This window comes from Ammospiza nelsoni, chromosome 1, assembly GCF_027579445.1.
Source record: "Ammospiza nelsoni isolate bAmmNel1 chromosome 1, bAmmNel1.pri, whole genome shotgun sequence".
NCBI classification, from domain to species: Eukaryota; Metazoa; Chordata; class Aves; order Passeriformes; family Passerellidae; genus Ammospiza; species Ammospiza nelsoni.
This window is the reverse complement of record NC_080633.1, coordinates 29,374,223-29,399,923: the sequence shown is the minus strand read 5'-3', so window position 1 is coordinate 29,399,923 and position 25,701 is coordinate 29,374,223. Positions and strand designations below refer to the sequence as shown.

Here is a 25,701-nt window from a genome sequence, read left to right as displayed (position 1 = left end):
GGGAATAGACTGATCCCTCACTCTGAGGAAGTAGCTCAGTTATTTAAGAAGTAACTTTGAGCATTTAGTGGCTGTATCTGCATACTAAAATTGTTTTGCCGAAAACATTTCTATTTAAAATGGAAATGTGTCATTGCATGGCCAACTTTGTCACAAGTCCTTAGTGGTATCTTGAAAAACCTGCAAAGATCTGAGTCTCTGGAAGGAGCTGTACTCTAACTGTACAATACCATACTGGATCCTTGCAGGGACAGAGTGTGCAGCATAAGCTGTATTCTTCTCAAATTCTTCTCGCCTGTCTCTTTTCAAGTGCTTCATGCCAAGTATTATCTCTCTTAGTGCTTTCAGTCTCAAAGAGACCTTGCACTGGCTCTTTGTAAATTGCAATCCTTATTCTTTTGTGGAAGTGACCCAAATTGTCCCTGCTTCCCACTGTGTGCATGTGAGTCAGCTGACAGACCAGGCAGAACAGGTAACTGCTTCACTTATGCTGAAACCTTTTTCCCAGACAAATTGCTAAACTAAATGTCTCTTATCTGCTTGGCCACTGGCTTTCATAAAGTTTACAAGAATTTGTCATCCTGGAGATTTCTCCCCATCCTAGGGAAATATTATGAAGAAGCATGGATGCATTTATAACAGCACAACCTATTTTAAGCTTTTCTACTAAAATCCAGTGAGGATTATTTAAAATGTTGTTGTATCATAAAATTATAGAAAGGAAAGGGATTGGAAGAGACTAAAGGTTTTCTAGTTCCAAGGCCCTCTGCTTTAAGCAGGGACACTTCTCACTATGTTGCTCAAAGCACCATCCAGCCTGGCCATGAACACGGCCAGGGCTGGGACACCCATACCTTTCTGGGCAACCCATTCCAGTGCCTCATCACCCTCCCATTAACAAATTTCTTCCTAGGATCTAATCTAAATTTCCCCTCTTTCAATTTTTACCCCTTTCTCCTTGTTCCATCAGTGCAGTTCCTGACTAGAAGTCTCTCTGTATCTTCCCTGTAGGCTCCATAAGGATTCTGGAAAGTGGATAGGAGGTATCCATGCAATCTTCTCCAGGCTGAACAGTCCCAGCTTTCTCAGCCTGAAATATGTCTTAGTTTTCTAGCAGTAAAATCAGCTTTGCATTAAATATTCCATCATCTTTGTTAAAAGCTGAAAGTTATTTTAAAAGCAGAGTACCATTTGGGCAAGACCTGAATTTAGTCATCTCAAAAAAGAAATTGAGTTTTAGCTTTATTATGACCATCACAGAATTAAAAACTAAACAAAAACAAACAAACCAAATACAATAAAACAGGAGATTGTTGAACTTTGACAATTGCAAGATGTGTGTCTATTTTGTGAGTGTAGTAAGGAGCTGGAGCTGGAGAAGTCCCTGTATATCTTACTCCAGAACTCCATACATCATAGCAATTCTGATGGTTGCGGCACTATTTGGAATTGTTGAACAAGATGATTTCTCTCTTTCCCCTCCACCAGTCCTACTTCCCTCAGTATCTATGTTAGGTGGAGCCTCCTACAGAAGAATCAGGGATCAATCAATAAAGAGTAGAAGTGGTGCATAATGTCTGAAATTCCAACTCACAAGTGCTAAAACACTGCACCAAGAATAACTGTATGCAGGTGGATGACTATTCATGCATATGCAAATGCACAATATCAAGGAGATAGCTTCCAGATAATAAGCCTGAATATATAAGTGATAGAAATTAGCACAATTTTCAGCATCAGGATTGGGTTTTGTTCTGAAAGGGGCTGTACATGTTTATTCATATTAGCAGACAGACAGAAGTAATTCCATTCAAGACAGTTTTGAAAATAAGGGCTAATCAAAGTGTTTGTTATACATTGAAACAGACTCAGCATTGCAAAGCTATTGAAACTAAAATATTATAAAAACTCTTAAAGCAATTAAAGAAAACAGAAGAAGCATTAAATTAGTTGGTATACTCAAAATCTGAGTGCAAAAAAATTAGCCTACGAAGTTTAACTAAAGAAGTAGCAAATGGATGCATTGTATTTAGTGTTTGGTTTCCTGATTTTGGTTTCATTTAGGTTTTAGAAGCAAACATTTCCTATGTTCCTACAGCTATAATGCTGTAGTTAATATAAGCCAGGGGAATGTAGACAGTTCCATGGACTCATTTTATGTTAGAGATCAAACCAAATTTGCTACTTCATTGTTCTGGCACTCCATAAATATTCACATCAGAGAAACTCCTTGCTCCAGATAATTTCAGTCTAGGGAAGTAAAACATATATAAGTGGTTAAAAGGCTTGCTGTAAAATAGTTTAAATGACTGATTAGATTATCTAGGCAAACACTTAATATCAAGTTCCACATACGAGGTTCTTGCATCTTACTGTTTAATGCTAAATTCAATATGTTGCTTATCTTTAAAGCTTAGAAACTGGTGTTGCACATATTCACATATCCAAAATGGCTCTAGTCTTCATGGTTGAGACATCATGGTAATTTATGGAAAAGCTGAACTAGTGTCAAAAGCAAATTCAAAGCATAGTCAGTGATCTAATAGACATTTCAGGGCATCTCCAACAGGTATTCATATAAAGTGTCATCAATTCTTTTTTAAAATTTGTCAGGACGATAAGAAAGCGACAAGATCAAAAATAGAAGAAGTTGTTTCAAACATTTTCTGAAGGGGTTCAAAGTCCTCTCCCCAGTCTGATAGAATTGTGACATTCAATCTGTTTTTGGTGGAATCTGTCTCTGTCACTTCTTTTGATTTAAAGAAATTTTATTGTATCAAAATTCAGTTCATCACATGGCTTTATAGACCCCCTAGGTGGAAGAGCATCCTGAAATCCAGAAGAAGCAGAAGGTGGAATCAAGTTCTTGGCCCTCAGTAGGAGTATCAGTACAGTACCATTCTTGTGCTTTGTCTGAGCCACCTTTTCTCTATTGGTTGGCATCACAGGTAGTGAGGATGATGAATCATCTTCCTGTGAAGGAAGATTTGCAGATTTCAGGAAGAGAAATCTGAGCTAGGCCACTCAGGTCATGTACCTAACCAGTGGGCAACCCTGGGCAATGTGCTCTTGGTGATGCTGATTGAGGCAGGAGGGTACAACCAGATGACCTCCAGAGCTGCCTTCCAACCTCAACCATTCTGAGATTCTGCTAAGTTTTCGAAACATTACCTCTTTGACTTCTGGCATTATTTCTGAGTGAAAAATCAATTTCCCAGTGGTTTGTATAGACTTTGAGTATTTACAGTGGGAATGATTGAAATGTGTATTATATTTAGTCTCCTGAAGGGGATATGAAAGAAAATGGCCCACTGGTGGCCTAGGCATTGATCTATGAAGTATCAACAAAAATAAGAAATTTGTGGACATCTTTGAAAGTAGAAATTTCATTACATGGCGATTGTTTTTCTTTCTGACTGAATACATGAGGTTTGTTATGTTAAAAGAAGATTTTAAAAATGCAGTCTTAAATCACAGTGCTGATTTTACATGCGTAGATCTTGGATGTCAACATCAAATAATGGACCAACTGAGGAACCAGAGCAGACAGCAAAATTATCTAGGCTGTCTACTAACCACTGACTGTTCTGCTCACAGGATCCTGCTGCTCTCAAAAACCACTTCCCTTGTTTTCATCCTATTTACATGGAGTAAATCTACAATAATCTGTGTTGATATCTGTGACAGTACAACTAGAAGAGAACTTAGATTTTAACATCTTGCAAAACAAAATACAAAGGCAAAAACACATTGATAAATTTCTAAAATTTTGCCTGGAAGCCATATGTGAATATGTTCTCAGAAAAGTGAGTAGAATGAGGTTTTTGTTACAAATATGTTCAAAATAATAAAAGACACAAGCATTTTAATGGTAGAGAAAAGTAATGAGAATAGAAATTTTATTAACTTTTAACAAAACATGTATATAAAACCAAGTTACTTGAAGTATCTGTAACACTGATTTGCGTATTACATTTAAATACTTTAAAACATATCAGTGAGCAAAGACAGCAGCCTCAAGTACATAAAAGTAAAAATCTTTAGGGGTCTACTTATTTTAGATGTAACAAAATATCCTTTATTACTTTGTTATAAAATATGTTGTTCAACTGATTTAAATAGATCCCTGATATTTCAGCAAAACAAAACTCGGATGATGAAAAGGAAAATCCTACATTCCACCACAAACTATATAAGAATCTGAGATTTAAGACCTATATGTAGAGTAGGTGCTAAGTAGTCCTGCTTGCCACTATTGTTTTCTCTTCTTTTCTGATTGCCTTGAATCTAACAAAAGTTTTTTTTGAAGACTGCTGGTGGCTTCCTTGTCACCAGCTTGAAGAAAAAGTACTCCTATTTTTTTTTTTTCCTTGTTCAGCCCACCTTTTCTGCTTTCCTTACTTAAATATCTCTGATACAAGCCATTTTTGGAGATGCTTTTCCAAATTCATTCCATCAGCCCTCTGGAAAACCTTTCTTTTAAAGTAATTAAATGTAATTAGTTCTATCATCTCTTACTAATTTTTTTCAATTTCCTTTTAGAGATAATTCTTCTAAACTATTTCTAATTTATTTCAGCTTTTGAGTTCTGTTCATTTTCAGCCATAATACCTCTTGAATATGTAGAATAATATTACCCAAACCCTAAGTCTTGATGCTGATTGTTGTTAATTGTTCAGTTAGGTACATTCATGCTAAAATAGTTTGATATATAACTCTAGTTTACTAACATAGTATATTTCCTAGCTGTTGTTTTTTGCAAAAACATTTTTCTTCTAAACACATTTAATGAAAATGCAAATGAAGTAGGGCTAATTAGTTAGGTCTGACTAGTTAGAAATGCAAATTTTGAATTATTTTAGTTCACTTGATAGTTTTATGACAAGTTATACTCAAATATTGTGAATGACAGGCACATATGTACTTTTTAATTTCAACCCTATTTTAAAATAATTTATTATAATTCTTGTTCTTTTTCTGATGCTGAATTTTTATAGGTTGCTTTTTTAAGTTGAGGAAAATTGTAATACCATTAGATTGTTATATGGCCGTTTCCTTTCTGCTCTTTCTTTATGCTGCATCAACCAGGAAGATGTTGCCATTTTCTTTTCTGGTTCACACTAAATGCTTTTCATTTTCATGGAAGTTTCTCGATTGAATTAAACCCATTTTTGTCTTCATTACTGATTCATTAGTTCTTTAGTCAGCTATGTCTGTACTGATACTTATTTAACTATAATCCACAGAAGTTCTATATTGCCTCTGTGGCAGACATACATTCTATGTTACCTCTGTCAATTCATGAATCTAGGTAAAAGTAGCTATGCTAACTTCTGTCTTTCTCATCAGAAATGATGCAAGGAGATGAATATTATAAATTCTTCTACGTATTTATTTTTTAAGACATGACATCCCACTGCTGGCTTTTCATTAATCCATCTGTGCGAAGCACATGTGCATGCATGATATTTAACATAACCAACGTGAGCAAAGCAAAATCTAGAGGAAATTTATAAAACAGAGGAAGAAAGACTCTAGGCTCAGGAGTCCCTCAATATCTTTAATTTTGTATTTTACTGACAGGAATAACCTCTGCACTAGATGATTACTGTGAATGAACTAAAGTTTAATAATTCTGTCCATCAGTTCTTTTAACAATTACAGGGAATATATTATGCCTCAATTGTTCTTGAACTAAGTTTAAACTATAACAAAAAGCCTTCCTGTAACAACTACATTGGTCATTGAGTGTTAAATAGGGATTCTACCATATGTGTTAAAATTCAACAAATGTTTAAGGACATGTTGTATCTTTTCACACAGTTAAGACAGTTCAGTAAACATACATGTGGTAATTAATCTTAAAACCATAATTTAAAATTAAATGCATATTTGCGATATATAAATAAATATATCTTTTTTGATGTCTGCTAGCCATATGCTTCTTTTTTATATCCTGCATATATATAGAATGAAATGTAGTGAAAATTATATGCATATTACTCTTCTAATGCTACATCCAGAAGCAGACAGTAAGCACATTTTGCACCATACCTCCCGCCTTGGTTAGGTACTATATTTGTATAGAGCTCAGTAGTCTTTATATTTTAGTGTTTCAGAATGAGTGAGGTGTTAGACTTCTGCATCTTAAGTAATCTTTAACTAAATAATATCTTGTCAGACTGAGCAAACATCTCTCATTTAGTATGGCTAAGGGCTCATTCCTGCATCCAGTTAAAACAAACAGTATCTTTCATGTGGATTTTAGAAGCTTGTCAACCCATTGCCCCATTATATCTCTGAAAATGCTCCCACTGACCTAAGGTTTGGCCAAGGTCCCTCTTTGAAGTAGTAACAACAGAGGGAAAAAAAAACAACTGTACATGGAAGGTAAAGATGAGAATAAATTGTGAGGGAAAAAAAGGTTTCAATTCACTGAAACGTTCTCTACTGCCTTTGTCCTTACTTCTTTTGTACTTGTCATTTCTTCTTTTAATGCACTAGAGATAATATTATGAAACCAGAGCTCAGACAAACCCATTAGAAACTTGAGCACTGCTACACCTATATGTCAGTGTGTATAACCACTACGGTTGTCCAGCCTAGATTTGGGGACATCTAACAGTAGCCCATGGAATTAAATGAATGAGGCATTTAACAAGAAGGGGGGAAGTGCTCTTCAGAGTTAGGCATGGGGGGAAGACATGGGGTTATGGGCATAAGTGGAAATGAGAGGTTCAGGCTTGATATATGAAAAACCAACTTCACCATGAGGATGCTCCTGCACTAATCACATTGCCCACAGAAGTTATAATGTCTCCATCTTTTGGATTCAGCCCCTTAGCCTGATCTGATTTCATCCTGAGATGTCCTAAGAGTCTTTTCAGCCAGAATTATCCCATGACACATTATTCAAGGTGTGAGCTATAAAATACTGGTTGGAGGGGGCTAATAACACCCCTAGTTACTGCCTGGTATGGCACTGGCTTTCTTCTCTGCCAGGACTCAATGCTCATGCTCAGCTTGCTGTCAGACAAAACTCTTGGGGCTTTTTCAAAAGAGTTGGTCTCCAGCCAGGCCCCATCACTGAGCGTTTTTATTTCCCTAGTGCAGGGCTTTACATTTCACAAGGTTCCTGTCAGACCTTTCCTCCAGCATGTCTCAGTCCCTCTGGATGGCAGTCCTACCCTTGGCAGGGGTTAATCAGTCTTCTCACCTGCAGACTTTAAGATTAAGGACTCCTCTGTGTCCTTCAGGTCTCTGATAAAGATGTAAGGACATATCCTTTATCCTTAAAGATATAAAGATATATTCCTAGGTAATGACACTTCCTATTGGCATTGAGATAGACTACAGCCCATTAACCAATATCCTCTTAGCCCAGCCATCCAACCAGTTGCACATGTATCTAGTTTCCACCAATCCAGTCTGTTATGTCCCAACTTGGACAGGAGTCTGTTGTGAGAATAAGCATAGAAAGCCTTGCAAAAGCCAAGATAAGTACCATCCACTGGTACTTCCATTTTTCTCTCATCCATATATTCAGTCAGTTCATCACAGAGGACAGTCAAATTGAACAGGCTAGATTTACCCTTAGTAAATTCATGTAGATTGTTCCCACGCATCCTGCTGTCCTTCATATGACTCAGAATGTATTCCAAGAGGAGTCAGCCTAGGATTCTCCCAGGGCAGAAGTAAGACTGACTGATCTGTAGCACTTGGATCAAGCAAATAATCTTGTGTGCCAGTGTTAATTCAGCAGGTCTGAATTTAGATGCTTTCAGTCTTAAATCTTAATTGCATTAATGAAAGAATAGCTAAAGGTTCTGTTAGAGTATCTGCTATACTAGATAACAAGCCCAGAAAAATAGTTCAGCAGATTAATGTAATTTCCTCTAGTTTCTCAACAGTCCTTGAGTTTCTCAAGTACAAATGTATGCTCTGTGGCTTATTTTCTTTCAGCTACCCTAGCTTTTATACATATGCACACACATACACAGACACATATATGTGAATATATATACACATGTAGAATATCAGTAATATGAGTGACAGATCACCTCCAAATGCATCTGGGTATTTTGAGTATTTCACAAAAATTTTTCCAATCCCAACTTTGTCAGTAGGTATAGGTATATTACTGTGTAAATAAGTATATGGGTCTAGTGGACTATACATACTATTCTATGGTATATCCTTATCACTACAATAATTAATGTAAAGCGATACCAGCATAATCTGTGAAAGGTCTTGTTTCTAATGAAATGGTTTGATTCCTTTGGATCCCTATTACTGATTGCTTGTCTGAATTTTCTGTTTCTGGGAGGGAGCAATGTAGTCTACTCTATATTGACATTTTCTGATGAAAACACATGAAGTATAGAATTACTGTTGTTGCCCGATTGATAAATGACACAAAACTCGGATAAGTTTTGTGGGTGCTTTATTAAGGGCCCGGGGAACTGGGGGACTCACGTCCCAAAGTCTGAGCCCCCAAATTCATGTATGGGTGCTTCCCTCTTATGCATGCGATTCACAACAAAGTCTCTAAGGAACAGTTCCCTGTTCCCCTTGCCTAGTCTCTAAGGAACAGTCCTCCGTTCCCCTTGCCTGGTCACAGACCCCTTGTGATACATTCCTTGGTTCACAAACAAGATCATTAATCCTCTGCTTATCTTATTCTAAGAGCATTGTATGCGGCCTCTAGACAGGTTAGCATTCTTACTTTCCTGCACTAGTTTAATTATTTATTAAATCTCTAAGACTACCTGCTAGGTGACACACAAAACCCAACGCACACTTTCAACGGCTGCAAAACTACTTTTTAACAAACCAGTTCACACACAACTCACTATAATTAAATATTTTGCTAAATTTCATTTCTTTTCCAACACTGTGATGAAAGTTTTTTTTTCCATTTAATTCCATTTACTCCACAAAACTCTTCATATAGTGTAAAAATGTTCTAAGGTAGATGAATCAAATTTTGATAAGATTTATCTTTTCTTTAAGAAATTTGATGAACTATTTAAGAATTTATTTCTTAAAACCATATATTCAGAAAAATACTTTATATATAGCTTGCTGTTACCTTAGCTGATTTTACATGGAGTCAGACTACTTTTCAATAGTTTTCACCTGTGATGTAGAGTAATGCCACCACTGAAGTCAGCTTTATTAGCCTGAATTCTGTTTATTTCAAAACTACTAATATACTATAACTGCAGATGACTGTTGCAGTGTATGAAAAGCAAATAAAGCATATTGGAAACCGAGAATAATTTTTCTGTTAGGATTCTTGAGTTAGGTTCTTTATTCTTTCATGAATCATATAAAAATGTAGTGCTCCAAGTTCATCATAGTTTTATTAAATGAGCAACTTAAAGTCACGCTTAGCAACAAAATTCATTTAAATATCCAAACACAGATCTATGTATATAGTATAATAAATTTAATACTTAAAATTCTGGCTGTGGCTTCTAGACATCTGTTATTTTCTTTGCTGTGAGGGAGTGAGCTGTTAACAGACAAACTCTTCGCATATTTTAATCTGCTTATGGTAGGAGCTTGATTAAAGGAGGGGAGGACAGGAGCACATACAGTTTGGGCAGCATCCTGCTTCTGGAACAGGAGGATGGAGCTTTGTATTGAAACCAGAACAAAGATGCTTATGCAAATGTGCTAATGCACAAAGGCTGCCACTGAGCTCTGTGCTGAGGAAGCCCTTAGCCACAAACCATAACCCATCTATCCCCATCCTCTACCTGTTCTCAAAACAGCACATAATACAACAATTTTTCTAAAAGTAGGCATATGGATGGCAATCTCCTAAGGGGAAAAAAGAATCTTAATGTTAGAGTCCTTCAGTTTGACATCTTTTACATTGATCTTTCACAGCTCAGCTGTACTGAGTTGGCTTGCACCTGTGTGAGGGTTGTTGCTTTCCTAGACCAAATGAAATGTTTAATGAAGCGGTTAAGATTTCTTCCTGTGTCATAAGATCTCCAAATTTTTCTTTGGAGTTTTAAAGCTACAAGGGTCAATGGAGTTGTCATTCCAAACTGCAAATGAACTTTTGGGACCTTTGCCATTTCAATAGGAACGGAAGTTGGACCCTGTTTTAATACACAGTAGAAGAGAACAGTAAAGGCCTAGGTTAAGTGAATATATGGAAATTCTGCACAATATAAGAAAATGTATTTTTAATTAGGATCACATTTTTGGAGCAATTTTTATTTTTTATGTGACCATGTGTAACTGAGAGTGCTTCAAAGCAATTTTTAAGGCAATATCATTATTCAAAACCTGCCCTCTGCCCCATACCATGAGATGTATGTATTTTATTGCAAGGCCTATAAAAATTTTGTGTTGCACTGGAATGATTTATCACAATTGAGTAACTACTCACTGTATTTCAGTGTTTTGATCCATATTTAGTAACTTGAGGCTCAAATATACTGGGACTGAATTCCTCCCCTGGGAGAAAAATAATCTCTTGAAAACAGTGTTTTAAAGGGAAAGAAATGGATTAGACACAGGGAACTAAAGGCAAGTACTTGGCATGTGCAACTGTGAAGCTGGCATTTGGAAGGCTATTTATAAGGTTGACTATTGGATGCCAATTGAAAGGCGAATAGATATGATACTATGCATCTGAGAACATATTTTTACAAAGTTACAAAAAAGTTGTTGTTTTTTTTGGTTTTATGAAAATATGAAGAGAATTGAATGAATTATTTAGAATACAATCAGAGTTCATTTAAGACAATCAAAACCACATCAAAATGAAATTTTAGTTATGAATGCCTTTTTATCACTGAGTATATAGTGTAAATATGTACTTATGGCATTATATAACATGAAGTTACATTTTACTTATACACAGGAAGCTCATCTAAATATTTGAACTCTTTTGTTAAACAAAAAGTTGGGAGTGTCAACGAGTTTTGGAAATATGCTAATTCAAAACACTTTAATGGTGGTGTGGAGAAGCTAATTTATAGAGAGCTGGTACCATTTATGCTGAGGAAACCATGTTCAGTGCACTAGGTGAATTAAGGAATTCTTTAAGAAACCTCCCTATAAACAAAATCAGGCTGGCATGGTTTTGCATGGTTCCTAAAATAAAGAGGGTCCGAGAATTTCTAGAATTTGTGTCTTATGAAAATTAAACTCTTTAAATGAACATTTTGGAAAGGAAGAATGGATACATGTACAATAGAAACCAAAACATGCTGGTAAATATTTTTTATTTTCAAACTTCAATGGATTTATTATATTACATTATTAGCAATATACTAAATATCATCTACTTTGCCTACAACATCTTTCAAATCTAGTCTTTTAGTGCCATATATCAACAAAGTGAATATAAATAGAAATGAATGTCATTATAATTAAACATAGAATCAGGTTCCCAGCTTAAGTTCTGAGGCTTATGTGACCACTCAAGACTTGGTGAAGACAGAAGCTGGTAGTGCACAGAAATCTCTCATTAAACACACTGGGAACCTGTCAGTGAAAGTTTGATCAGCTCCCTAGTTCTGTGAATTGCTAAATGGTAGCCACTAGCACAAGGACATTAATTTCCATGGCATAGGTATTCTGGTCCCTCATTTTTTCTTTCTGAGTAAATCTGCAAATTCTTACAGGCCCTAGCTGGGCTGTTGCTACCCTTAGAGAGGTTCCGATACAGGTGCGGGAGGAAAGCAGGGCCCAGGGCAGCGTTCCGCGGAGCGGGCTGAGCCAAGGTCCCCCGGCCGGACGGCGCCTGGCGAGCCGGGCACGGCGGGCTGCTGCTGAGGCGGCTGCCGGGCCGGCCTTGCCGGGGCACGGCGCTGCCGAGGACCGGACGGTGCCGTGGCAGGAGGGCGCAGTCTCTCCCGGCCCCCTGAGCCGCGGGCTCCGGCGGCGCAGTGCCCGCGCACCTGCGTGGGAGCCGCTCCGCAGCCGCCGCCTTTTCCCGGCGCCTTTCCCCGCGGCAGCTCCGGCCGGGCAGGTGGGAGCGGGCGGGCCGCGCTCGGCCCTCCGTGCCCGCGCCCGCTGCCACAGCCCCGCCAGCTCGCAGCGGGAAGGGCGACCGGCAGCCCTGGGCGGTCGCCACCGGCGGGGAGAGCCTGTAAACTTTGGGTAAGTGTTGCACGGGCTTAGCGCCTCTCGGCGCGGGGCAGCGGGCGGAGAAAGGGGAGCGGAGCTTTGCGGAGCGCTGCGCGGGTCTTGCCGCACCGCTGCTCCGGCGCGGAGCGGGCGCGCAGTCGGCGGGCGGCGCCCGGGGGATGCGGGCGCTGGACAACAGGTACGGCAGCTGCGCGGGGGCGGGAGGGGCTGCGGAGGGGGTGTCTCTGCGTGTGTGTGTATGTATGTGTGTGAGTGTGTGTGTGTCGCTTCTCCCCTCCCCCTGCCGCCCGGCCGGGAAGGGGGTGGGAGATGTGCTGGCGCACCGCCGCTTAAAACCGCGCCGGCCGGAGGCGCCTGCCCGTTCCCGAGAGGAGGGAGGGCGGCTGCCGGCTCCGCGCTGTGCCGCGGAGGGCGGCGAGAAGCGGGGCCGAGGGCGGCGGTGACCCCGCGGGGCCGGGCCGGGCGCGCTGGGCTGCGGCAGCCGGCGGCGGGGCGGGGCGGGGGGCTGAGGGCGGCGGTGTCGCCGCCGCGGCTGGCGGTGGCCCGGCTGGATGGCCGGTCCCGCGGCTGCCCAGGGCGCCGGGCTCTCTCGCATCCCGGGGCCGAGCGCTCCCTCCGCCCGCATCGCACTGCAGTAAGTTCGCGAGTCGCTGGGCGGCCGGAGCGCCGGGAGCCGCGGAACTGGGGGGGCCGCGATGCGCGGCTGCGTGTCTGGGCGTAGCGGAGGGGCTCAGCTGAAAGTTGTAGCTTACCGCGGTGTGTTGGATTTGTCACGACGCGTCGCGTTGGTTTCTAGTTACTGCCAGTTTGCCTCGTCGACCTATATATCACTTTGCTCTACCTCAGTCAGTGTCCTGATGCTGCCCCTGATAGCCGGGTTCACAGCGGTGAAGTGCTGAGGCATCCAGGGGAGATGCGAACACAGCGAGGGCAGGAAACAAAAGATGCAGATATAAACTTAGGCTTTAAAGGCTGCTCTTCTTAAACTTTACGCGTTGATGTTACGAGCTCATTGTTGTGTTTTGGGTTTGTTTTGTTTTGGTGGGTTTTGTTTGTTTGTTTTGTGACCCAGTGTTGTTCTGATTCTTTTTTAAGAACAGTTTTATTTATCAGAGGTGAATGTAATTACATTTTTCATTGTGAGCGTCCTGTTTTGGAGATGGATTAAAGGTTTTCTCATCAGATTACTGTATCGTAGGTATTGTTTTTCTGGTAAACAAGCAGATTGTAGGGTCTTCAGTTCTTCATTGCTTGACTGTTTTTCTACAAATTTGGGTAGAACTTTATTAATTTTCAAGAGCAGTTTTGTCTGGTTGATATAAGGTTAGAAAAAAAAAATTGAAAACTTATAAAACCCTATCATAAAATAAAAAAAGGCAATGCAACAGGATGGGGAAAACCAGTAATTGTAGCAAGAGATCTAGTCTTTTAAGTTTTTATAAAAGCTACTTGACATTTCCTACTCCCATTTAGGTTAAATGACCTAATGTAGCAGGGTAATAGTTTTTCTTTGCACTTGAACGGTATGATGCACGTATTTAGGAAGTCATTATGTATCTGGGAAAAAAATCCATAGCAAGAACCTAACATGCATTCCCAAATGACTGGACTTGTGCTATGCTTTATGGATAATATGACAGGAAATAAGTCCCTTGCATCTCCCCAAAGTGTTAATCCAGTATTACTCAGAGCCTGAAATGTCTATCTAGTACAGAAGGAATACAAGCATCAAGAAACGTGGGGCATCACAAAGCAGCACTTTCCTCCAGGGGCTTCCCTTGTCTCTTGTTCATTTGTCGAGGTAGAAGGACTTTGTTGTTTAGCATGGCAGGGAAGACCTGGAACAATTATCCAACAGTCTGAAATGTTTGTGGAGCGATATTTTTTACACTGTGAATTCCAAATATTTGGGTACAATTGTTAATCTGATTTAGGGGCCTGCAAACATCAGACGTTGCTGTTCTTAGGCAGGTTTAGGAAAACCCTCCTTTCTTACGCTTTTTAAGGAAGAAGTGTATATGAATAGTTATGTACCAGCTGAAATCATCTTCTCTGAACACCTGTAGGTGTCTTGAACAATATTCAGTAGCAATGCATGAATGAACAGATATCTTTTAAGACTTCATACAGTATGAAAATAATAAAGTTATTTGTTTTAAAGAGCACTAGGTATTAGGCTTTTACTTATAAGGAGGTTCTGCGCTCTTTCTGCTCTGGAACTGTCATTTAGGTGTCACTATAGGATGCGTCTAGGTACCTTTTGCCTGTGGAATGTCACTGAACAGGAATAATAAGAGAGTTGTAGGAAACCTATTAGAGCAGCATTTTGATAAAGCAGAGTGTAAATAGCACATTTGGGAGTAAAGGTAGTGATAGGTTAATGCTGGAAAACTTCAGTTGCCTGGCTGGATAGTTGGACTGGGCTTCTTTTGTGTGTGCGTGTCAGCAGCACTGAGTTCTTGAGAGTGGCACATATAGAATGAAAGATATAGCTTAAAGTCATGCATTGTATTTAGTGTAATAAAAACTAACAGCATATAGCATAGAATCATGGAATATCTCAAGTGATCTATAAAGATCATTGATTCCAACTCCCTGCTCCTCATAGGACTAACTAAAACTAAACTGTGACTAAGAGCATCGTCCAGATGCTCCTTGAGTATGGATAATACATGATCTTTCATTCTCTTTGAATTGCTATGACCTTTATTAGATCATTAGCCTTCTGCATACAATTTTAACAAGTCTCTTTAAGGCCTCGATGAGAAGTGGATGATGAAACATTTTCATCTGTATGTGGAATTATGGAGGAGTGGTGACAATTAGAAGGGAGTGGGTTACAGAAACAATTGGTCTTTTTCTGTGGTTTGGTGTGCTGGATCGAGTGGATTTCAGACAGAATTCTTCCTGTGGAAAGGAGAAGCTACTTGTGAAAGATGTTTATGTTTATTTTTAAGTTATGATAAAGTTCTCCCAGTCAAATCTGAGAGACATCAATACCGTGAAGTGCTGTGGAAGGAAAAGGATGCTGGCCTCCTGAAAGCTCCCTACAGCTTGTTCCTTTCAAGTAAAGTTTGCAGCCTGCTCCAGGAATTCCCACCGAGCTTTGCATTACTTTCTAAAGTGGAAAAGATATCAAGAATATGGACTACACCTTGCTCTGGATGTAATTCCCAATTTCTTTGACACTTGTGTAGATTAGGTTCCAGGTGTTACTCTGAAGAATTATAGCATGTCACAGCTAGTTTAATCAATAGAAGTTGGTATAAAAGGTTAGAAGCAAACATTTTATGACAAGAATTCCATGTAAAGACCCTCTTGACCTTCCGCTGTTTCTTCAGTCATTTTTTTGTTTCCTGTAGCACTTACAAAATAATTAGTAACAGTAATAGAAAACTTAAGACAACTACTTGTCTATAATTTCAGTTTTTCATAACAGTACTTCATTAATAATTTTCTCTTTAGAGACTTCTTTTATAGCTAAACCAGCAAATTGACAGTACTGGAAAGATGAAGAAGTGACATGCTGGGTCCCACTGAGAAGAGTTTGATGTTTGTAGTTGTTTTTAATACCTTGCCTAAAAGAGTGAAAAAAAATTAAAGATTTGGGCTTTGAAACTGATATCTTGATTTTGTCAACCTGACCTAATTTTCAGTGCACTAATAATGCTCTTGCTATGGATAAAAATGATCTTATGCAGGTAAAGTATTTAGGCTAATTCAGGAAGTTGAGAAATAAATATTTGTTTAGTTGGAATTGAGACGAGTAGCTGTCCCCAAACACCCTGTAAAACAGCTTTATGCAATGTAGAACACATTTTCTTTTTTAATTGTTTCTGAAGAAAATAAGACTTCTCTGAATAATGTTTGCAGTAGTTTAGCCCTGAAGGGATATAGTTAGTTTGCCACAAGTTTAAAAGCTTAACAAATGTAAGTATTTGGAGGCTGTTAAATTATTTCTTGTCCTACCCCTTAATACATGTTTGGAATGTAAGTGTACAACTCTGGCACTATTGTTTTCCCTAAACAATTTTTTAAAAAGTAAATAAAGAGAAGCAGAGTTGTAGACATGTTTGTCAGTTCAGTGTTCATAATTAGACTTCCAATTCTGGGGACCAATTGGCTTTTTATTTTTAGATGTTTGTTATTTACTGTAGTAAATCATGACTAAAATGAACTCTAGATACTTCTTTCTTCTTTGTTAAGGATTTTAGGAATGACTTTTCTTATGGTATCAGAAATATTTAGTGGCACACAAATGCCATGACTGACTTAATTATCTTTAGGTTGATTTTCAGCCACATTTTGATTACTTGGTTTGAAAATGTTAAGGGGTTTTTTTGATTAGACATTTAATGAGATGCCTAGTGCTCAGTAGTTGAACTAAGAGGCTCACTCTAGTTCTTGCAATAGTAACAATTTCAAGAGATATAGTGAAAATTTTCACAAGTTTGTTTCTGCATCCAAATCTGTGAGTTTTCTGCTGTGATATGCTGCTTTGCTTGCCTTTTGGGTTGCCTTGTGGTTATTATGAAGCATTCCCATGTGTTGTTGGTTTAGTTGGGCAATGGGGAAAACTCACAGAGTTAATAGAAATTTCTTTTCTCCTTTGTCCTTTAGAGCATATTGTGTTAAGTAAAAGCAATGAGTCAAATTCATTCTCTTTGGACTAAATTTTCCCCAGGTGGACCCTTCTGATTTATACACTGGTTTGAGTTTGGAAATTACCTGAAATCAATCCTGGGTGCTCTTGAAGTGTATGTGGCTTTTCTATGCAGTGACATATTTGTATGTTTGTGGTCTTAGAGAGCTGAGAAGCTAAATTTAAGTGAATTAGAGAATGGCAAATAGTAAGGCAGCAGTATCAGCCAAGGAGAAAATCTTAGGTGGTGTGAAATTGGCAAATTTTGCTGTCTTGTCTTCTGAAAGGAAAAATAGTGTTTTCTTCTAAATCTAGAGGCTATGGCCTAGACGTAAGAATATGAACCACTGGGTCTGTTGCTGGTTTTGCCTCTTTAATTGTGGATTTTCTCCTGTTTCCTGCATGAATTTATGAATTAATCAAGTGAATGGGAGACAATATTATGCCAGAAATAGGTTTTAAGAAAGGAAGAAAGAAAAAACAAATGAGAATAAAGAAAAAAAAAAAGAGATAACATTTATAGCCAAAAATTGATCCTGAAGTAGATGAAAACTGAGAGATTTGTGATTACAAGCAGGAATGAATTAAGCAAGCAAAAGGAAATATAATTCTTACCTTTTTTATTTTTTTCAATTACTTTTTTCTATTTAGTCATCAATGAAAACCTTTTTCTAAAATTTAAAATTTAAAACTCCTTGAAAAGGTTTAGGTTTAGATATGTGAAATCGATTTAGTCTCCTTTCTATAACCACAATGCTGCTTTTGTACACCCCTAGAATATTTTACTCAATATCTCTGCCTATTTCTTTAGATTTTGATAGCTTGGTCATGATTCAGAAATAAAGTTTTTAAAAGGTTAAAAATATATATTAGTGTGTCTATTCTATCTTCTGTTCAATATCTGAATACCATCTGGCTACCTTCTGTCTCTCCTATTATTACTAATGGAAAGTCAAAAGCACCTGCTGGGGGAAATTTTAATTTTAAGGTGAGCATCCTTTATAGGTCGGTTGAAGCACATTCTGAATGTATCCAGGTCTCTCAATTCATTATAAAGGGTGCCTGGCTGGTGTGACTTGTTCACAGTTTAAAATACAATTTTGAGACATCCGTCTTTGTGTGAGATAAATGATACCCTTGGATATTTTCTCAGCTAGGAAGGTAAGGAAGAATTGAACTCCTAAGAAAGTGTCAAGTCTTCTCCATGCATTACTGAATATAAATACAAAGTAAAATAGCCTTAAAACAGTAGTTCATTAGAACGGGCCATGTAGCAGAAGTTAAATATCAAAGGACCTATTTTTAAACATGTCTAAATAAACAAGTAGTCTGGAGCATTTCTATTTTTCTTCATGTCCTGAAAACATAACAATGGCATGTTTTTACCAAAAAGTCTGTCCTAATTCGTTGTTGATACAAAATATTCCAGCACTGCTTTTTAATGAAAAATAAAATTGCAAACCTTTCTAGAAATTCTGGATTTACTTTGAAAATCTGAAGCCTTATGCATTTAGGTTTACTTTGTTCTACATGTCATACACATTGAAAAGCTACTAGATCTGTGAAAAGGTTTGTCTTCATATGCTGTTGTAAATTTAAAATTGTGTAGTGCTGCAGCTTCTTCTGCTCAGGAAGTGCAGTGGGTCATTTTGTCTGGTTTTACATTAAAAGCACCAATGAAGATGTTTGTGTTTAAACAGTCTGACAATTTATATGTCAAAGAATTCAAACCTTTTAAGCAATAGATGATCTCTTATAACAGAGATATAAAAATTATAAAAATTTGCACTGCCCTTTGTTAGGATTAGTGCTGTTGACACAACTTATTTCTTAGAAGTAGAATGACTGGAGGAACCCTGGGAAAACTCCCAGCTTTGAATATCAGATGTTATTAAAAACAATATAGTACTCTGGTAAGAGTGTTCTTTTACTTCCTCTTTAAATTTAAAATGCCAAGTGGTTATTTTCTTTTCCTCACATTGTAAAATATCATATTCAGTTGTGAAATGTTTTGCCTTTGTAAATTCAAAATAGTTCCTCGTAGAAAAGCTTTATGTTTTGTCTCAGACTTTTTCCTATAAATATTCACCCAGAAACTACAAAACCAGCTTGTATGAGTATTCAATATATTTTTCTACCCTGTATTGCACAGTACACCAGGGTGGTGATTTTTACATATCTCGTTTGGTGTTGAGAAAGAGTCTTGATGATGCTCCAGTACTTATATCTAGTTGCCTGTTTAGTGAACAAGAGCTTGTTCAAGTCTCTTCTAAGAATTTTTGTGTGTTCTTATTTCGGTCTGATGAGCTGATAAAGTTAGGGTAGGTCATCTGTCAATGACAGAAGAATTTGCAGAATCTTAGTTTTATGGCTAACAGTCATATTTCAGTGGAGTTTAACAGGCAGGTAACTGCAAAGGAAACTAATAAGAATATGTGAGCTATAGAAAAGATTGTATACTTTTAAGAGCACTCCTTCAGGGTTTAGGCCTTATTCCCTCTGACCTTATCTCAGTTCAGGGCACATGCCTGATAACTGTGGTCACTCCATGAAGCTTTTTCATTTTGGATCTTACATGTGTGACTCAAAGTGCTGCCCATCCAAAGGAAGAGATGACCCTTTCAGTACCCTAATGGCATGATGTATGGAGACAGTGAGTTCTGCATGATTAGTCCAGGACCCTGACTAAAAGGATAATGACTCCTATGGGGGTGGAGGAATGCTTTCATCATCTAGAAACCTTGAGAACTTCTGTAATTCATCCATAATTCATCTACCATCTTAAAGTAAAATTAAATAAAAGCATTATTTTCTAAATCCAAAATAAACTACTGTGGAACATGGACTTAATGGCAGCAGTCGTAGAACTTAGACATTCCAGCTTTGTTTATTTGTACTAAAATCAGATCAAAAGCTGTGTATCCTGACAAGTTACAACTCTTTGGATTTGCTATTCGGTCAAGCTCCAGTTTGTCTTGCATTATTTACATTCTTGTCCGGTTTTCGCTGGAGAGCATCACAAGCAGGAAAGGTTTTCCAATTCTTGTACATATTTCTTGTCACGTTCTGCAGTTTTCATTCAGATTCAAATGCTTCATCCCTTCCCCATATAGAGTTTTTAAATTTATTCAGGAAAAGTTTCATTACTCCTCCCCTGGTCTTGTTTGCTGCTCTCGTTCTTTGGAAATGCAAATATGTGTTTGACAGAGCAGGTGCCATCTCTTTTAAGTGGAGAGCAAATTATTAACCCATGAAGGAATGAAATGCTGTTCCTCTTCATGCCCAAGCTTGATGCCCATATTCCAGTATGAGATCTTGTTTCTGAGCCTTGTGCTTTTCATACCAACATGTATGTTCATAACTATGCTTCATAATGACAAATGAACATGAATCACATGTTTAGATAATTTTGCATGTTAATATCAAAATTTATTTTCATCCAGCTCTATGTTTGAGGGACATGTGGACAGTGCACAGAGATGCATTTAACCTGTGTGTTTACTTTCTTTATATAACCTGAATGTCTCAAACACCTTAAACCAGAGTGTTCTACAGCCATTTAAATGCTTTAGGGACTTGCAAGAAATAGTGTGGCTGTTTAAAGGAAAGTTCCTTGTGCAAGGCACTAAGTTTGGAGAGATTTTAAACTGTTAAAAAATCAAGCAGCTGAAGGCAGGACAACTGTGGTAATGATTTTCAACCTGTGGGTACTGAAGAAAAGAAGACAATACTGAGTCTTACCTTGTCTTCAACAATGTTGTCATTGATTTTCAGATTTAACACGTACTCCACTGAATATTTTTTTAAGATAGCAAGATAGCCTAAGAGAATGGCAGAAGAGGAGGTAAGGGTAGTTCATGACTGCATAAGCATTCTAACTTAATACTTTAAAAGCCTCATAATACTTATTAAACACCTTAAAATGGTTGTAAATAGCATGATGAAGACCTTACATATGATCATTAAGTTTATCATGGAGAAGAATCTTGTGTATTGTAGATGGATTCTTCTGAAGAGTTTATAATGCAGTTACATTCCTCAGTATAGTTGAAGTTGGATTCTATAAATGATGGCAAGCACAATTACAACTAAAAGGGATGTTTTCATTGGTTATTATTTAGATATTTTTTGAAAACTATATTTTGCCGGTAAAATACTTTGTTTGTAATGCTGCTTCTCTCTGTTTTTGTGGGAAGTATATCTTGTATATGTGGCAAATGAACACCCACACTACATATTGTGGTAAACATTGTAACATTTGGTTATTTTTTCCAGAGAAAAAGAATTTCTCTTCATCAGTTTTTTCTGGTTTTGTTAGTTAGTTAGTTTGTTTGTTTGGGGGAGGGGGTGGATAATTTGCTTGGGTTTTTGTGGGTTTTTTTTTCAGCACACTTTCAGTACTGAAAGTTCACTGTGGTTTATATATATCCTTATCAAGGTACTATTAGTGGGGCAGGTGAAAGGGATCGTTCTTCATCCTTCTTAAAAGCACAAGGATAGCTTTACTGGATGAAAGTCTGTCTGGACTAGCATGATGTCCCCAGTGATTATCAAGAAAAGAATAGAAGAATAGGCTGAGGATGTCCAGAGTGTTCCTTCAGGTTCCAACACTCTCTACACATTTATTATTTTACAGCTATCTGAGATAGGCCTGTTTCATTTTGAAGATGGAAGAATTCTAGTGTGCTCTTATTTTTTATGTTCCCTCTTTTTTTGTCCTCTTTTTCCAGTTCTGCTGTAATCAGTTGGAAAATCCAAAAAAGCTCTGCATGTTATTGAGAATGCAAGTATACCAGGGATCTATACAATGAAACACATTGTTTTATTCTGAATTTTTTTCTTAATCTTTTTATTTCTGAATGCTGTCAGGCACTGAGCTGATCTTTTCTGATTATAATTCAAATTTCTATTATGTTTCTGAGTGGTAATTCATCAGTGATGAGCTCACTGATCATCACTTTAAGTGTATTGCTACGATTTTTTTAATGTATATTACTTTAGATTTGTCAATGCTGAGGTATATAAATCTATTCCAGTGGGAAGTGGAGGATAGCATTAGCAAGCAAGAGAAAGGACAATCAGACTATTAGAGGATTTAGTACCTATATGATACCTAAATTCTGTGTCAACTCTCTAAATCTTTTCCTGTACCTACCCTTAAAAACATTTTTGTGCCTGTGTTAAATATTTTATTGGTACGGCTATAATAAAAACTAGAATAAATCCATTGGAAAAGGGCTGTTTTTCTTTGTGAATAATACATGGTGAACTTAAATTTTTTTAAAATATACCCTATGCAACAATATAATGTGTCACACATCTTGCATAAATTTACTCATTTAAAGAATTATTAAAACCAAAAATATTTTAAAAATATTTTTGGAAGTTTACTTTTTTTTTGCTTTTCTGTGTTTTCCAATCTTCTGATCTTAATATAATACAAAATATTCTGCTGCCTAGTCGATAAATACTTGGACTTTGTTAATTTAGAACATGGGTGTATTTATATAAGTGTGCATGCCTTCTATATAAATTTCTATTGACTACATGCTGAATATGGTAGCAAATATTCATTGCAGTTAGGAATGTTATTAAATTTGTAGCTGTCAGAATCCATAAGCTGACAGTTTAGTTACTTACAGGAATTGCACTTTGAAGTGGTGGCTAGAAAACAGTTCTGACCCAAATGATTAACCCTGGCTGGGGTCACAATAGAGCTGAATGAAGCCCAGTACAAGATAAATGTTTTTATTTCTCTCATGTGCCCTACAGAAATCAGCTCTGTAACTGGGGCTATGTGTGTATGCATTACTACTAAATATTTGGCATTATATTGCAATATTTCTGTGATTATTTTTACGAAAATCAACATCACCATGGTCATCCTCTTTTTATATAGCAGTGGGAACGTGGAGGTGGCATTGGTCACATGGAGCATTGTGCCTGGTCATTTACAGCTGAGGAAAGATGTCATTAGATGCCTCATGCAGATTGGGGTTCACTGAGCCTCAGTTTTGCACACCCTTATCAGAAGCCATAGAATGTCTCTGTGAAGTCTAAAACATAACCTAAGATTTATAATACAAGACTAGGTCATTAAAAAAATAATGTTACAAGAAGAGAGGACCAAATCCTCAGATAATTTTAGTTTAGAATAAAATCTAATACTGAGTCTGTCTGCTTTGTGTGCTCATCTGTGATGATACTTAAGCAAAGCTGTTACTGTCATAATTTTTTAAGGTCTCATATTTTAAATACCAAAGAAGGTGTAAACAACATCACATCTTAATTTTTAAGTGTGACTGTTCACACTGGGAGGCTGTTTCCAAGGATTGTACTTCTGTGAATTTGATGATCACACTTAATTGAAAACAATATATTTCACACAAATTATTCTGTATGAACTACTCATCATTATTTATAATGCTTGTAAATAATAATGCTTATAAAGTATATAGCTTGGAATGACATCATTTTTTAATCCTTTTAGTAAAAGTTGCAGTTCTATGACATGTTATCTAAATCTAAAAGAAATATTGTCTGGTAGTTCATAGTCTGAAGTAATGAGATAGACCTGTGCCCCTTGTTAGGTGTACAGTAAAAAAAATTGCATTACAAAGAAATCAAGGCAATTTGAGCTCAGGAAGATATGTCTTAGTAAAACCTATTGAAAAGTTTCTGGACTAGTAAAATTAATGAATACTGAATGCTGTCAGATGACTGTATTAGTCTGTGGATCTGAACTTAAGAGGATAAATATGATAAAGCAAGCCAATGGTAAATGAGGAAGACTGGTGCTGTCAGATGCCTGTTCCTACTCCTTTTAAAGTTTACTTATTCTAAATATACTGAGATATGTGCAAGTTTTGATTAAAAACTTTTAAAATTTTGATGAAAAAAGAATGTATAGTTTAAAATCAGTGCACCATAATTATTACTATTGAGGTGTGACCTTTGGTGTTGTGAGTTTATTCTCTGTGTGTTTTCTCTAAGCTGTATTTATGTCATTTCCCTTGCAGCAGATGCATTGAAGGCAAATGCAGATAGCTTCTAACATGCTCGTACTTTGAGGGAGTTAGATTACCTGCCTCTGGAGCTAGAACTTTTTAATTATTCTTCTGTTTGTTTTGACCTTGCTATATTGAAACTGCTTACAATTCTGTTTTCTAGAAATTTGTAAAATATATACATTAATTCTTAGAGAACTAAAATTTCAGTTATCCGTCTCAGATACAGCCCTCTGTCCTAGACCACTGTTGTTTTGGTAGACTGCTCTACATTGCTAATTAGCTGTGCATCATATGATAGGCTTTTTTCTGTTGTATAGATGCTATGGTGGTAACAGTCTTAGAAATATGAAAACATACCAGTATAATCTAGAGAATTCTTTAGTAACAATTATATAGTTCTCATGCTGCATTAATGTACATATTCAGTCATACATAGAACTAGGTCTTTAAAATCCCAGTCTCTATGTGCAAGCCTTTTCCTACACCATAGAATCAAAGAGTCAGTGAAATTTGCATCAGATGAGCTCAGCTCAGAGTTGAGCTTATTCACCTTCCCTTATTGTCCCTTCTTTTTTATAATATTTTGTAAGAAATACTTGTGACATTTCCTCAAACAGACCACCAGAAGAGCAGCTGAAGAAAGTTGTTACTATGTCTGTCTTGTAGTGCATCTTACCGCCTCTGACGGCCCCTGCAGCCCTGGTTTCTACATCTCTGCTGCTGTCTCCTCCATTTCCATGTCCTTGAACTGTTCCTGTGTTTCTTTTCCACTGGATGTTGATAATGCACTTGGGGGATTAGGAACTGTGAAAGTGGGACCTGCTTGGGGTCCCTTCAAATGGTGATAAGGTACTGCTAGTTATGACTGTGATGGAGGCAACTACAGCAGAGAGAAACTGAATTTCTATCTTCATGTCAGCTGTTCTGTGGGGTTTTTTGGTGGTTTTTGTTTTGTGAGGGTTTTTTTTTTTTTTTTTTTGGTTTGTTTGTTTTATAATCTGCGTGTGTTGTTTTTTGTTTCTTTCATGGTTTTTTGGTTTTGATGAGGTTAGTTTATTTGGCTGTGAGTGTGTGTTTGTCACAAGACTGGGGGAAGCTGGCATGTTCAGGAAACGAAGGAGAAAAATTGAAAACAGTACAATATTTTTTTCCTGAATAATGATTGCCTTGCAGAGTAGGTGAGAGCTTCCCCCCTCACCCCACTCTTCTGAAATGGAATTCCAGTAAAACTTGAGAATGCTTTTATGTGTTTGACCTAACTGTGTAATTTTAAAATTTCTACATATACTTTGGTTTGTACAGACTTGATATAGGGGATAGTGAGTTTGCTGGTATCCTTTTACCGATGGACAGTCACTGCCTAGATTGTCTCATAAGACACTGCCACATTGATTTACATTTTCCTTCAGTGTGGATCCACTTTATTTCCATAGCAAAATATTTATTTCTCTACTTGGGATGATTACAGCAGTTAGTGATATGTGAAGAGTCATTCTCCTTTCCTATTTACTGAGTGCTGTGGCTAAAAGTGTGTAAAAGTGAGCAGCTCCTAGGCAAAGATGCTTAGAGTTGAATGAGTCTTTTCTTTTCAAATGAAGGAATGGACTGTATTATTTGTATGCATTGCACTCTGAGGGTTGCTTCTTTAGACACCCAAAGTGCTACTGCTAAGGGTGGTTGTGAGAGAAGAAAACAGATTGGCTGCCAGAGCAAAGCAGAAGTAAAAGTTTGTACAAAGAATCAGACACAATCAAATATATTCTGTCATTTTTCCCCCTACTTTTGTGTGTGTATGTGTGAGAGAGATGTTTAGAGCCACTTTCTTGATGGGTTAAAACCCAGTGATAAATGGTTGTGTGTTTGGGAGATACTCTGGAAATGCTATTGGGTTTTTCAAAAGCCTGTTGACCTGAGTGGAAATGTGGTGATCAC

General features: G+C 37.6%; 1 protein-coding gene across 4 annotated transcripts in view; it reads left to right on the top strand.

The window, feature by feature from the left end:
• The first annotated feature begins 12,621 nt into the window (after positions 1–12,621).
• Positions 12,622–25,701, top strand: part of DGKB (diacylglycerol kinase beta) — a 329,266-nt gene continuing 316,186 nt past the window's right edge. For all 4 annotated transcript variants that reach the window (XM_059473663.1, XM_059473647.1, XM_059473654.1 and 1 more), the window contains exon 1: positions 12,622–12,751. The gene's annotated coding sequence lies outside the window, so the exon portion shown is untranslated. The remainder of the gene's footprint in view (positions 12,752–25,701) is intronic.